At 47.6% G+C, this 13,140-nt stretch overlaps 4 non-coding genes across 4 annotated transcripts; all 4 read right to left on the reverse strand.

Moving 5' to 3' along the window:
* Positions 1 to 2,135: 2,135 nt before the first annotated feature.
* On the reverse strand, positions 2,136 to 2,326 carry LOC136604779 (U2 spliceosomal RNA). The gene has a single exon (XR_010789878.1). It is a non-coding gene; the product is annotated as a U2 spliceosomal RNA (small nuclear RNA).
* Positions 2,327 to 4,936: 2,610 nt separating this feature from the next.
* On the reverse strand, positions 4,937 to 5,127 carry LOC136604781 (U2 spliceosomal RNA). Its single transcript, XR_010789879.1, has one exon. It is a non-coding gene; the product is annotated as a U2 spliceosomal RNA (small nuclear RNA).
* A 2,617-nt stretch (positions 5,128 to 7,744) lies between these two features.
* LOC136604782 (U2 spliceosomal RNA) lies at positions 7,745 to 7,935 on the reverse strand. The gene has a single exon (XR_010789880.1). It is a non-coding gene; the product is annotated as a U2 spliceosomal RNA (small nuclear RNA).
* Positions 7,936 to 10,555: 2,620 nt separating this feature from the next.
* On the reverse strand, positions 10,556 to 10,746 carry LOC136604783 (U2 spliceosomal RNA). Its single transcript, XR_010789881.1, has one exon. It is a non-coding gene; the product is annotated as a U2 spliceosomal RNA (small nuclear RNA).
* Between the last annotated feature and the right edge of the window lie 2,394 nt (positions 10,747 to 13,140).

Below are 13,140 nucleotides of genomic sequence, written 5' to 3' on the forward strand. Positions count from 1 at the left end.
ATATTAGAGCGGCATGGTCATCCGAAGAACTTAAAAACATACAGCAGGCCTTTTTTGCCCGCCCGCCATACATACATACATACATAACTACAGATTTTATATTTTTTTTTACATATATACATTATATATACACACACACACACACACACACACACACACACACACACACACACACACACACACACACACAATCTTAAATCTATCTTTAATCTATATCTACAAAATCTGTAATTTAGAAATAATCCATATCTATATTCTACATAATTAATAAAGATAGATAGATAGATAGATAGATAGATAGATAGATAGACTCACTCACATACATGCATACATACATACATACTGTATGCAATTGAGCCAGATGTTTGGAAGGCTGACGATGTCACTCCTTTGTGATGTCATCAATTTAGAAGCATTAATACCGGGCTTGGCAGCCATTTCAGTCAGTCTCTGCTGCAGCTGGGAGACGGGAGATGGTCTTTATTTCCACCAAGAAGCTGCAGAACTACCGGTAACTGCATCATTTTTATTTTATTCAATATAGGTTTTATTGGTTTCATGGAGGGGGGGAAACTTTTGCCTTATCTCAAAGCAATGTAAAATTAACTTTGACAATGAAACTTAATAAATCAATTTCGAGTTGAACTATATCATGTTTGTCTGTGATATTTTATAAGGTCTACAAACAGGGGAATGAGGGGAGGGTAAGGGGGGGGTAGGTATCTATGACACGGGAGAAAGAAAAAATAAAACAAAAAGGGGGGGGGGGGCGGGCTCCGGAATTGTTGTTTCTCTTTACGATTGTGGTTTAAACGTGTTACTCACATGTCCCTGTCTGTAACCACTTGGTAAATAGGGGTGAGCTCCGGGCATCTATCCATATCGCCCAGGTGTGATACAATTTATCATAGCCTGACGGCTCATCTGGAAGCCTCATTCTCTCCATACGCTCTATTTCGTGGATCATTGCTATTTTTAGTGGAGTGCATTTTTTATGCAGCACACAAGGGGGAGACAGCGGCCTACCAAAATCGAGTTGGCTGCTGCTGTGGCTTTCTTTTTTTAAAAAAAAGGTAGGTTCCGTTCTTCCATGGTGAGGAATAGGCAGGGAGGTTCGGTTTTTGCCAGCTGGGGAATGCTTATAGGCAAGGCCTTATCCCTGGTGGTGCATGTAACGTCAGACCACGTTTCAGCATTCAGTCAGTCAGTGGCTGACAAACGAGCTCCATGCAAGTTTACATTAAACAGACACATTTCTTTCTTTACTGTATTGACTGCGGTCTGTAATCGAGCGGTTGAACTGTTTCTGTGTCCATGCATTGAATAAAGCAATACATCCTTGTAAAGTAGGCGTCCGTTCGTTGGAGTTCTTTGCTCCCCGAGTGTTGCTCCATCTCTAAACGTTGGCCTGGATCTTCATGGACGAATACTGCCCATCCCACGTGGAGCGTGTATCTCAGCCCGCGTGGAGTGCTGCAGTCCAATGAGGTATTCCGTGCTACATAGCAAGCCTTGGGCCTGTGTGATTGGGGGTCCGCTGCTGTCTGTCCACTCTGAAGCGCGCATCCGGGGCCGGCCGCTTTTCGACTACCAGCGACTGCAGGTCACACACACAGGCTGGTTGGAATGGCCTAGCATTATCCTGATCCGGAGGTGTAACTTGAAGCTGCGGGGCCCCAGTACAAAGTCTGGAACTGGGCCCCCAAACTATAAAGCGTCATTGATAGCATTGGTTTACAATGTGGGGAAGAGAGACTTTATGGGCCCCCTAGGGCTCCGGGCCCCCTGCACATACACCCATGACCCGAATACGTGGAGCATACAGACGCAGGCTGCCAGGATACGCTGTGCCTGCCCGATGTTTCCAACTTGGCTATTAGCGCAGCGGTAGGTACGAACTATAGAGTGCGGCTGCCATATGAACTGGTGTGTGTGTGTGTGTGTGTTTTGCTTCCAGTTGTACCTGTGCTGTGCACACTCTGGCAGACGCAGCTGCTCAGTGGATACAATGTTGCGAGCAGACGGGCTGAGTGTCAATCAAAGTGCTTGGGTGGTAGCAGCAGCCGCCGCCACAGCTGCGCTGCACCTCTTGCTCGTCGGTTTTGTTTTTCTGCTTTTGGAAACTGCTGTAGGAAAGGGGGTGCACCGGTCCTGGAGGTACTGCAATACCAGGTCAATGCGTGGAGTGGACAGAGCAAGCTCTTTTTCCAGCTCCCTGTTCTAAAAATCCATTTAATATATGGTCCCCAGATAGGGGACGTATCAGATATTAAACTGATAAGAACAGATACTACACTTGATCTTAGCCAAAAGGCCGAGAAGCGATAACCCGAAATGGGTTTCACCTGTAGCCCGGCCCGCCCAACTCCACTTCCAAGGCTTGAGGCAACACGCTCAGCCAGCACTCTGGGCGCACCCACAATGCACCCAGGCAGCTGGGAGAGCTATTAAAACTTTCCATAGCCCCGCCCCACGCCTTCTCAACCGCGCCCAGCCTCACACCCTCAGTCCTTCCTCTTGCACCGTGCTCACGCATCCTAGGCTTGCAGAGCCTGCTGCTGCTGCTACTGCAGGACTCGTCAGCTCCCTACAAAGGATGGTTAAGCCGGCGATGACACTAGAAGCAAGCACTAGTTTGTCTCTGAAGGTGCGTCGGTCGGTCGGTTGGAGGGATCTCTTCGGCCGGCCGCATTTCCAGTGGGGACGGATGGAAACTTTTAACCTAAAATAAGGGAAATTGGCTTCGGCCCCATAGGGCTTTATTGCCTTCCCCTGGGCCAGCATTAGTAGACCCTAGTAAGGAGAATATTAGAGCGGCATGGTCATCCGAAGAACTTAAAAACATACAGCAGGCCTTTTTTGCCCGCCCGCCATACATACATACATACATAACTACAGATTTTATATTTTTTTTTACATATATACATTATATATACACACACACACACACACACACACACACACACACACACACACACACACACACACACACACACACAATCTTAAATCTATCTTTAATCTATATCTACAAAATCTGTAATTTAGAAATAATCCATATCTATATTCTACATAATTAATAAAGATAGATAGATAGATAGATAGATAGATAGATAGACTCACTCACATACATGCATACATACATACATACTGTATGCAATTGAGCCAGGTGTTTGGAAGGCTGACGATGTCACTCCTTTGTGATGTCATCAATTTAGAAGCATTAATACCGGGCTTGGCAGCCATTTCAGTCAGTCTCTGCTGCAGCTGGGAGACGGGAGATGGTCTTTATTTCCACCAAGAAGCTGCAGAACTACCGGTAACTGCATCATTTTTATTTTATTCAATATAGGTTTTATTGGTTTCATGGAGGGGGGGAAACTTTTGCCTTATCTCAAAGCAATGTAAAATTAACTTTGACAATGAAACTTAATAAATCAATTTCGAGTTGAACTATATCATGTTTGTCTGTGATATTTTATAAGGTCTACAAACAGGGGAATGAGGGGAGGGTAAGGGGGGGGTAGGTATCTATGACACGGGAGAAAGAAAAAATAAAACAAAAAGGGGGGGGGGGGCGGGCTCCGGAATTGTTGTTTCTCTTTACGATTGTGGTTTAAACGTGTTACTCACATGTCCCTGTCTGTAACCACTTGGTAAATAGGGGTGAGCTCCGGGCATCTATCCATATCGCCCAGGTGTGATACAATTTATCATAGCCTGACGGCTCATCTGGAAGCCTCATTCTCTCCATACGCTCTATTTCGTGGATCATTGCTATTTTTAGTGGAGTGCATTTTTTATGCAGCACACAAGGGGGAGACAGCGGCCTACCAAAATCGAGTTGGCTGCTGCTGTGGCTTTCTTTTTTTAAAAAAAAGGTAGGTTCCGTTCTTCCATGGTGAGGAATAGGCAGGGAGGTTCGGTTTTTGCCAGCTGGGGAATGCTTATAGGCAAGGCCTTATCCCTGGTGGTGCATGTAACGTCAGACCACGTTTCAGCATTCAGTCAGTCAGTGGCTGACAAACGAGCTCCATGCAAGTTTACATTAAACAGACACATTTCTTTCTTTACTGTATTGACTGCGGTCTGTAATCGAGCGGTTGAACTGTTTCTGTGTCCATGCATTGAATAAAGCAATACATCCTTGTAAAGTAGGCGTCCGTTCGTTGGAGTTCTTTGCTCCCCGAGTGTTGCTCCATCTCTAAACGTTGGCCTGGATCTTCATGGACGAATACTGCCCATCCCACGTGGAGCGTGTATCTCAGCCCGCGTGGAGTGCTGCAGTCCAATGAGGTATTCCGTGCTACATAGCAAGCCTTGGGCCTGTGTGATTGGGGGTCCGCTGCTGTCTGTCCACTCTGAAGCGCGCATCCGGGGCCGGCCGCTTTTCGACTACCAGCGACTGCAGGTCACACACACAGGCTGGTTGGAATGGCCTAGCATTATCCTGATCCGGAGGTGTAACTTGAAGCTGCGGGGCCCCAGTACAAAGTCTGGAACTGGGCCCCCAAACTATAAAGCGTCATTGATAGCATTGGTTTACAATGTGGGGAAGAGAGACTTTATGGGCCCCCTAGGGCTCCGGGCCCCCTGCACATACACCCATGACCCGAATACGTGGAGCATACAGACGCAGGCTGCCAGGATACGCTGTGCCTGCCCGATGTTTCCAACTTGGCTATTAGCGCAGCGGTAGGTACGAACTATAGAGTGCGGCTGCCATATGAACTGGTGTGTGTGTGTGTGTTTTGCTTCCAGTTGTACCTGTGCTGTGCACACTCTGGCAGACGCAGCTGCTCAGTGGATACAATGTTGCGAGCAGACGGGCTGAGTGTCAATCAAAGTGCTTGGGTGGTAGCAGCAGCCGCCGCCACAGCTGCGCTGCACCTCTTGCTCGTCGGTTTTGTTTTTCTGCTTTTGGAAACTGCTGTAGGAAAGGGGGTGCACCGGTCCTGGAGGTACTGCAATACCAGGTCAATGCGTGGAGTGGACAGAGCAAGCTCTTTTTCCAGCTCCCTGTTCTAAAAATCCATTTAATATATGGTCCCCAGATAGGGGACGTATCAGATATTAAACTGATAAGAACAGATACTACACTTGATCTTAGCCAAAAGGCCGAGAAGCGATAACCCGAAATGGGTTTCACCTGTAGCCCGGCCCGCCCAACTCCACTTCCAAGGCTTGAGGCAACACGCTCAGCCAGCACTCTGGGCGCACCCACAATGCACCCAGGCAGCTGGGAGAGCTATTAAAACTTTCCATAGCCCCGCCCCACGCCTTCTCAACCGCGCCCAGCCTCACACCCTCAGTCCTTCCTCTTGCACCGTGCTCACGCATCCTAGGCTTGCAGAGCCTGCTGCTGCTGCTACTGCAGGACTCGTCAGCTCCCTACAAAGGATGGTTAAGCCGGCGATGACACTAGAAGCAAGCACTAGTTTGTCTCTGAAGGTGCGTCGGTCGGTCGGTTGGAGGGATCTCTTCGGCCGGCCGCATTTCCAGTGGGGACGGATGGAAACTTTTAACCTAAAATAAGGGAAATTGGCTTCGGCCCCATAGGGCTTTATTGCCTTCCCCTGGGCCAGCATTAGTAGACCCTAGTAAGGAGAATATTAGAGCGGCATGGTCATCCGAAGAACTTAAAAACATACAGCAGGCCTTTTTTGCCCGCCCGCCATACATACATACATACATAACTACAGATTTTATATTTTTTTTTACATATATACATTATATATACACACACACACACACACACACACACACACACACACACACACACACACACACACACACACACACAATCTTAAATCTATCTTTAATCTATATCTACAAAATCTGTAATTTAGAAATAATCCATATCTATATTCTACATAATTAATAATAGATAGATAGATAGATAGATAGATAGATAGATAGATAGACTCACTCACATACATGCATACATACATACATACTGTATGCAATTGAGCCAGGTGTTTGGAAGGCTGACGATGTCACTCCTTTGTGATGTCATCAATTTAGAAGCATTAATACCGGGCTTGGCAGCCATTTCAGTCAGTCTCTGCTGCAGCTGGGAGACGGGAGATGGTCTTTATTTCCACCAAGAAGCTGCAGAACTACCGGTAACTGCATCATTTTTATTTTATTCAATATAGGTTTTATTGGTTTCATGGAGGGGGGGAAACTTTTGCCTTATCTCAAAGCAATGTAAAATTAACTTTGACAATGAAACTTAATAAATCAATTTCGAGTTGAACTATATCATGTTTGTCTGTGATATTTTATAAGGTCTACAAACAGGGGAATGAGGGGAGGGTAAGGGGGGGGTAGGTATCTATGACACGGGAGAAAGAAAAAATAAAACAAAAAGGGGGGGGGGGGCGGGCTCCGGAATTGTTGTTTCTCTTTACGATTGTGGTTTAAACGTGTTACTCACATGTCCCTGTCTGTAACCACTTGGTAAATAGGGGTGAGCTCCGGGCATCTATCCATATCGCCCAGGTGTGATACAATTTATCATAGCCTGACGGCTCATCTGGAAGCCTCATTCTCTCCATACGCTCTATTTCGTGGATCATTGCTATTTTTAGTGGAGTGCATTTTTTATGCAGCACACAAGGGGGAGACAGCGGCCTACCAAAATCGAGTTGGCTGCTGCTGTGGCTTTCTTTTTTTAAAAAAAAGGTAGGTTCCGTTCTTCCATGGTGAGGAATAGGCAGGGAGGTTCGGTTTTTGCCAGCTGGGGAATGCTTATAGGCAAGGCCTTATCCCTGGTGGTGCATGTAACGTCAGACCACGTTTCAGCATTCAGTCAGTCAGTGGCTGACAAACGAGCTCCATGCAAGTTTACATTAAACAGACACATTTCTTTCTTTACTGTATTGACTGCGGTCTGTAATCGAGCGGTTGAACTGTTTCTGTGTCCATGCATTGAATAAAGCAATACATCCTTGTAAAGTAGGCGTCCGTTCGTTGGAGTTCTTTGCTCCCCGAGTGTTGCTCCATCTCTAAACGTTGGCCTGGATCTTCATGGACGAATACTGCCCATCCCACGTGGAGCGTGTATCTCAGCCCGCGTGGAGTGCTGCAGTCCAATGAGGTATTCCGTGCTACATAGCAAGCCTTGGGCCTGTGTGATTGGGGGTCCGCTGCTGTCTGTCCACTCTGAAGCGCGCATCCGGGGCCGGCCGCTTTTCGACTACCAGCGACTGCAGGTCACACACACAGGCTGGTTGGAATGGCCTAGCATTATCCTGATCCGGAGGTGTAACTTGAAGCTGCGGGGCCCCAGTACAAAGTCTGGAACTGGGCCCCCAAACTATAAAGCGTCATTGATAGCATTGGTTTACAATGTGGGGAAGAGAGACTTTATGGGCCCCCTAGGGCTCCGGGCCCCCTGCACATACACCCATGACCCGAATACGTGGAGCATACAGACGCAGGCTGCCAGGATACGCTGTGCCTGCCCGATGTTTCCAACTTGGCTATTAGCAGCGGTAGGTACGAACTATAGAGTGCGGCTGCCATATGAACTGGTGTGTGTGTGTGTGTGTGTTTTGCTTCCAGTTGTACCTGTGCTGTGCACACTCTGGCAGACGCAGCTGCTCAGTGGATACAATGTTGCGAGCAGACGGGCTGAGTGTCAATCAAAGTGCTTGGGTGGTAGCAGCAGCCGCCGCCACAGCTGCGCTGCACCTCTTGCTCGTCGGTTTTGTTTTTCTGCTTTTGGAAACTGCTGTAGGAAAGGGGGTGCACCGGTCCTGGAGGTACTGCAATACCAGGTCAATGCGTGGAGTGGACAGAGCAAGCTCTTTTTCCAGCTCCCTGTTCTAAAAATCCATTTAATATATGGTCCCCAGATAGGGGACGTATCAGATATTAAACTGATAAGAACAGATACTACACTTGATCTTAGCCAAAAGGCCGAGAAGCGATAACCCGAAATGGGTTTCACCTGTAGCCCGGCCCGCCCAACTCCACTTCCAAGGCTTGAGGCAACACGCTCAGCCAGCACTCTGGGCGCACCCACAATGCACCCAGGCAGCTGGGAGAGCTATTAAAACTTTCCATAGCCCCGCCCCACGCCTTCTCAACCGCGCCCAGCCTCACACCCTCAGTCCTTCCTCTTGCACCGTGCTCACGCATCCTAGGCTTGCAGAGCCTGCTGCTGCTGCTACTGCAGGACTCGTCAGCTCCCTACAAAGGATGGTTAAGCCGGCGATGACACTAGAAGCAAGCACTAGTTTGTCTCTGAAGGTGCGTCGGTCGGTCGGTTGGAGGGATCTCTTCGGCCGGCCGCATTTCCAGTGGGGACGGATGGAAACTTTTAACCTAAAATAAGGGAAATTGGCTTCGGCCCCATAGGGCTTTATTGCCTTCCCCTGGGCCAGCATTAGTAGACCCTAGTAAGGAGAATATTAGAGCGGCATGGTCATCCGAAGAACTTAAAAACATACAGCAGGCCTTTTTTGCCCGCCCGCCATACATACATACATACATAACTACAGATTTTATATTTTTTTTTACATATATACATTATATATACACACACACACACACACACACACACACACACACACACACACACACACACACACACACACACACACAATCTTAAATCTATCTTTAATCTATATCTACAAAATCTGTAATTTAGAAATAATCCATATCTATATTCTACATAATTAATAAAGATAGATAGATAGATAGATAGATAGATAGATAGATAGACTCACTCACATACATGCATACATACATACATACTGTATGCAATTGAGCCAGGTGTTTGGAAGGCTGACGATGTCACTCCTTTGTGATGTCATCAATTTAGAAGCATTAATACCGGGCTTGGCAGCCATTTCAGTCAGTCTCTGCTGCAGCTGGGAGACGGGAGATGGTCTTTATTTCCACCAAGAAGCTGCAGAACTACCGGTAACTGCATCATTTTTATTTTATTCAATATAGGTTTTATTGGTTTCATGGAGGGGGGGAAACTTTTGCCTTATCTCAAAGCAATGTAAAATTAACTTTGACAATGAAACTTAATAAATCAATTTCGAGTTGAACTATATCATGTTTGTCTGTGATATTTTATAAGGTCTACAAACAGGGGAATGAGGGGAGGGTAAGGGGGGGGTAGGTATCTATGACACGGGAGAAAGAAAAAATAAAACAAAAAGGGGGGGGGGGGCGGGCTCCGGAATTGTTGTTTCTCTTTACGATTGTGGTTTAAACGTGTTACTCACATGTCCCTGTCTGTAACCACTTGGTAAATAGGGGTGAGCTCCGGGCATCTATCCATATCGCCCAGGTGTGATACAATTTATCATAGCCTGACGGCTCATCTGGAAGCCTCATTCTCTCCATACGCTCTATTTCGTGGATCATTGCTATTTTTAGTGGAGTGCATTTTTTATGCAGCACACAAGGGGGAGACAGCGGCCTACCAAAATCGAGTTGGCTGCTGCTGTGGCTTTCTTTTTTTAAAAAAAAGGTAGGTTCCGTTCTTCCATGGTGAGGAATAGGCAGGGAGGTTCGGTTTTTGCCAGCTGGGGAATGCTTATAGGCAAGGCCTTATCCCTGGTGGTGCATGTAACGTCAGACCACGTTTCAGCATTCAGTCAGTCAGTGGCTGACAAACGAGCTCCATGCAAGTTTACATTAAACAGACACATTTCTTTCTTTACTGTATTGACTGCGGTCTGTAATCGAGCGGTTGAACTGTTTCTGTGTCCATGCATTGAATAAAGCAATACATCCTTGTAAAGTAGGCGTCCGTTCGTTGGAGTTCTTTGCTCCCCGAGTGTTGCTCCATCTCTAAACGTTGGCCTGGATCTTCATGGACGAATACTGCCCATCCCACGTGGAGCGTGTATCTCAGCCCGCGTGGAGTGCTGCAGTCCAATGAGGTATTCCGTGCTACATAGCAAGCCTTGGGCCTGTGTGATTGGGGGTCCGCTGCTGTCTGTCCACTCTGAAGCGCGCATCCGGGGCCGGCCGCTTTTCGACTACCAGCGACTGCAGGTCACACACACAGGCTGGTTGGAATGGCCTAGCATTATCCTGATCCGGAGGTGTAACTTGAAGCTGCGGGGCCCCAGTACAAAGTCTGGAACTGGGCCCCCAAACTATAAAGCGTCATTGATAGCATTGGTTTACAATGTGGGGAAGAGAGACTTTATGGGCCCCCTAGGGCTCCGGGCCCCCTGCACATACACCCATGACCCGAATACGTGGAGCATACAGACGCAGGCTGCCAGGATACGCTGTGCCTGCCCGATGTTTCCAACTTGGCTATTAGCGCAGCGGTAGGTACGAACTATAGAGTGCGGCTGCCATATGAACTGGTGTGTGTGTGTGTGTGTGTTTTGCTTCCAGTTGTACCTGTGCTGTGCACACTCTGGCAGACGCAGCTGCTCAGTGGATACAATGTTGCGAGCAGACGGGCTGAGTGTCAATCAAAGTGCTTGGGTGGTAGCAGCAGCCGCCGCCACAGCTGCGCTGCACCTCTTGCTCGTCGGTTTTGTTTTTCTGCTTTTGGAAACTGCTGTAGGAAAGGGGGTGCACCGGTCCTGGAGGTACTGCAATACCAGGTCAATGCGTGGAGTGGACAGAGCAAGCTCTTTTTCCAGCTCCCTGTTCTAAAAATCCATTTAATATATGGTCCCCAGATAGGGGACGTATCAGATATTAAACTGATAAGAACAGATACTACACTTGATCTTAGCCAAAAGGCCGAGAAGCGATAACCCGAAATGGGTTTCACCTGTAGCCCGGCCCGCCCAACTCCACTTCCAAGGCTTGAGGCAACACGCTCAGCCAGCACTCTGGGCGCACCCACAATGCACCCAGGCAGCTGGGAGAGCTATTAAAACTTTCCATAGCCCCGCCCCACGCCTTCTCAACCGCGCCCAGCCTCACACCCTCAGTCCTTCCTCTTGCACCGTGCTCACGCATCCTAGGCTTGCAGAGCCTGCTGCTGCTGCTACTGCAGGACTCGTCAGCTCCCTACAAAGGATGGTTAAGCCGGCGATGACACTAGAAGCAAGCACTAGTTTGTCTCTGAAGGTGCGTCGGTCGGTCGGTTGGAGGGATCTCTTCGGCCGGCCGCATTTCCAGTGGGGACGGATGGAAACTTTTAACCTAAAATAAGGGAAATTGGCTTCGGCCCCATAGGGCTTTATTGCCTTCCCCTGGGCCAGCATTAGTAGACCCTAGTAAGGAGAATATTAGAGCGGCATGGTCATCCGAAGAACTTAAAAACATACAGCAGGCCTTTTTTGCCCGCCCGCCATACATACATACATACATAACTACAGATTTTATATTTTTTTTTACATATATACATTATATATACACACACACACACACACACACACACACACACACACACACACACACACACACACACACACACACAATCTTAAATCTATCTTTAATCTATATCTACAAAATCTGTAATTTAGAAATAATCCATATCTATATTCTACATAATTAATAAAGATAGATAGATAGATAGATAGATAGATAGATAGATAGACTCACTCACATACATGCATACATACATACATACTGTATGCAATTGAGCCAGGTGTTTGGAAGGCTGACGATGTCACTCCTTTGTGATGTCATCAATTTAGAAGCATTAATACCGGGCTTGGCAGCCATTTCAGTCAGTCTCTGCTGCAGCTGGGAGACGGGAGATGGTCTTTATTTCCACCAAGAAGCTGCAGAACTACCGGTAACTGCATCATTTTTATTTTATTCAATATAGGTTTTATTGGTTTCATGGAGGGGGGGAAACTTTTGCCTTATCTCAAAGCAATGTAAAATTAACTTTGACAATGAAACTTAATAAATCAATTTCGAGTTGAACTATATCATGTTTGTCTGTGATATTTTATAAGGTCTACAAACAGGGGAATGAGGGGAGGGTAAGGGGGGGGTAGGTATCTATGACACGGGAGAAAGAAAAAATAAAACAAAAAGGGGGGGGGGGGCGGGCTCCGGAATTGTTGTTTCTCTTTACGATTGTGGTTTAAACGTGTTACTCACATGTCCCTGTCTGTAACCACTTGGTAAATAGGGGTGAGCTCCGGGCATCTATCCATATCGCCCAGGTGTGATACAATTTATCATAGCCTGACGGCTCATCTGGAAGCCTCATTCTCTCCATACGCTCTATTTCGTGGATCATTGCTATTTTTAGTGGAGTGCATTTTTTATGCAGCACACAAGGGGGAGACAGCGGCCTACCAAAATCGAGTTGGCTGCTGCTGTGGCTTTCTTTTTTTAAAAAAAAGGTAGGTTCCGTTCTTCCATGGTGAGGAATAGGCAGGGAGGTTCGGTTTTTGCCAGCTGGGGAATGCTTATAGGCAAGGCCTTATCCCTGGTGGTGCATGTAACGTCAGACCACGTTTCAGCATTCAGTCAGTCAGTGGCTGACAAACGAGCTCCATGCAAGTTTACATTAAACAGACACATTTCTTTCTTTACTGTATTGACTGCGGTCTGTAATCGAGCGGTTGAACTGTTTCTGTGTCCATGCATTGAATAAAGCAATACATCCTTGTAAAGTAGGCGTCCGTTCGTTGGAGTTCTTTGCTCCCCGAGTGTTGCTCCATCTCTAAACGTTGGCCTGGATCTTCATGGACGAATACTGCCCATCCCACGTGGAGCGTGTATCTCAGCCCGCGTGGAGTGCTGCAGTCCAATGAGGTATTCCGTGCTACATAGCAAGCCTTGGGCCTGTGTGATTGGGGGTCCGCTGCTGTCTGTCCACTCTGAAGCGCGCATCCGGGGCCGGCCGCTTTTCGACTACCAGCGACTGCAGGTCACACACACAGGCTGGTTGGAATGGCCTAGCATTATCCTGATCCGGAGGTGTAACTTGAAGCTGCGGGGCCCCAGTACAAAGTCTGGAACTGGGCCCCCAAACTATAAAGCGTCATTGATAGCATTGGTTTACAATGTGGGGAAGAGAGACTTTATGGGCCCCCTAGGGCTCCGGGCCCCCTGCACATACACCCATGACCCGAATACGTGGAGCATACAGACGCAGGCTGCCAGGATACGCTGTGCCTGCCCGATGTTTCCAACTTGGCTATTAGCGCAGCGGTAGGTACGAACTATAGAGTGCGG

Source organism: Eleutherodactylus coqui, unplaced genomic scaffold (genome assembly GCF_035609145.1).
Source record: "Eleutherodactylus coqui strain aEleCoq1 unplaced genomic scaffold, aEleCoq1.hap1 HAP1_SCAFFOLD_284, whole genome shotgun sequence".
Lineage (NCBI taxonomy): Eukaryota > Metazoa > Chordata > Amphibia > Anura > Eleutherodactylidae > Eleutherodactylus > Eleutherodactylus coqui.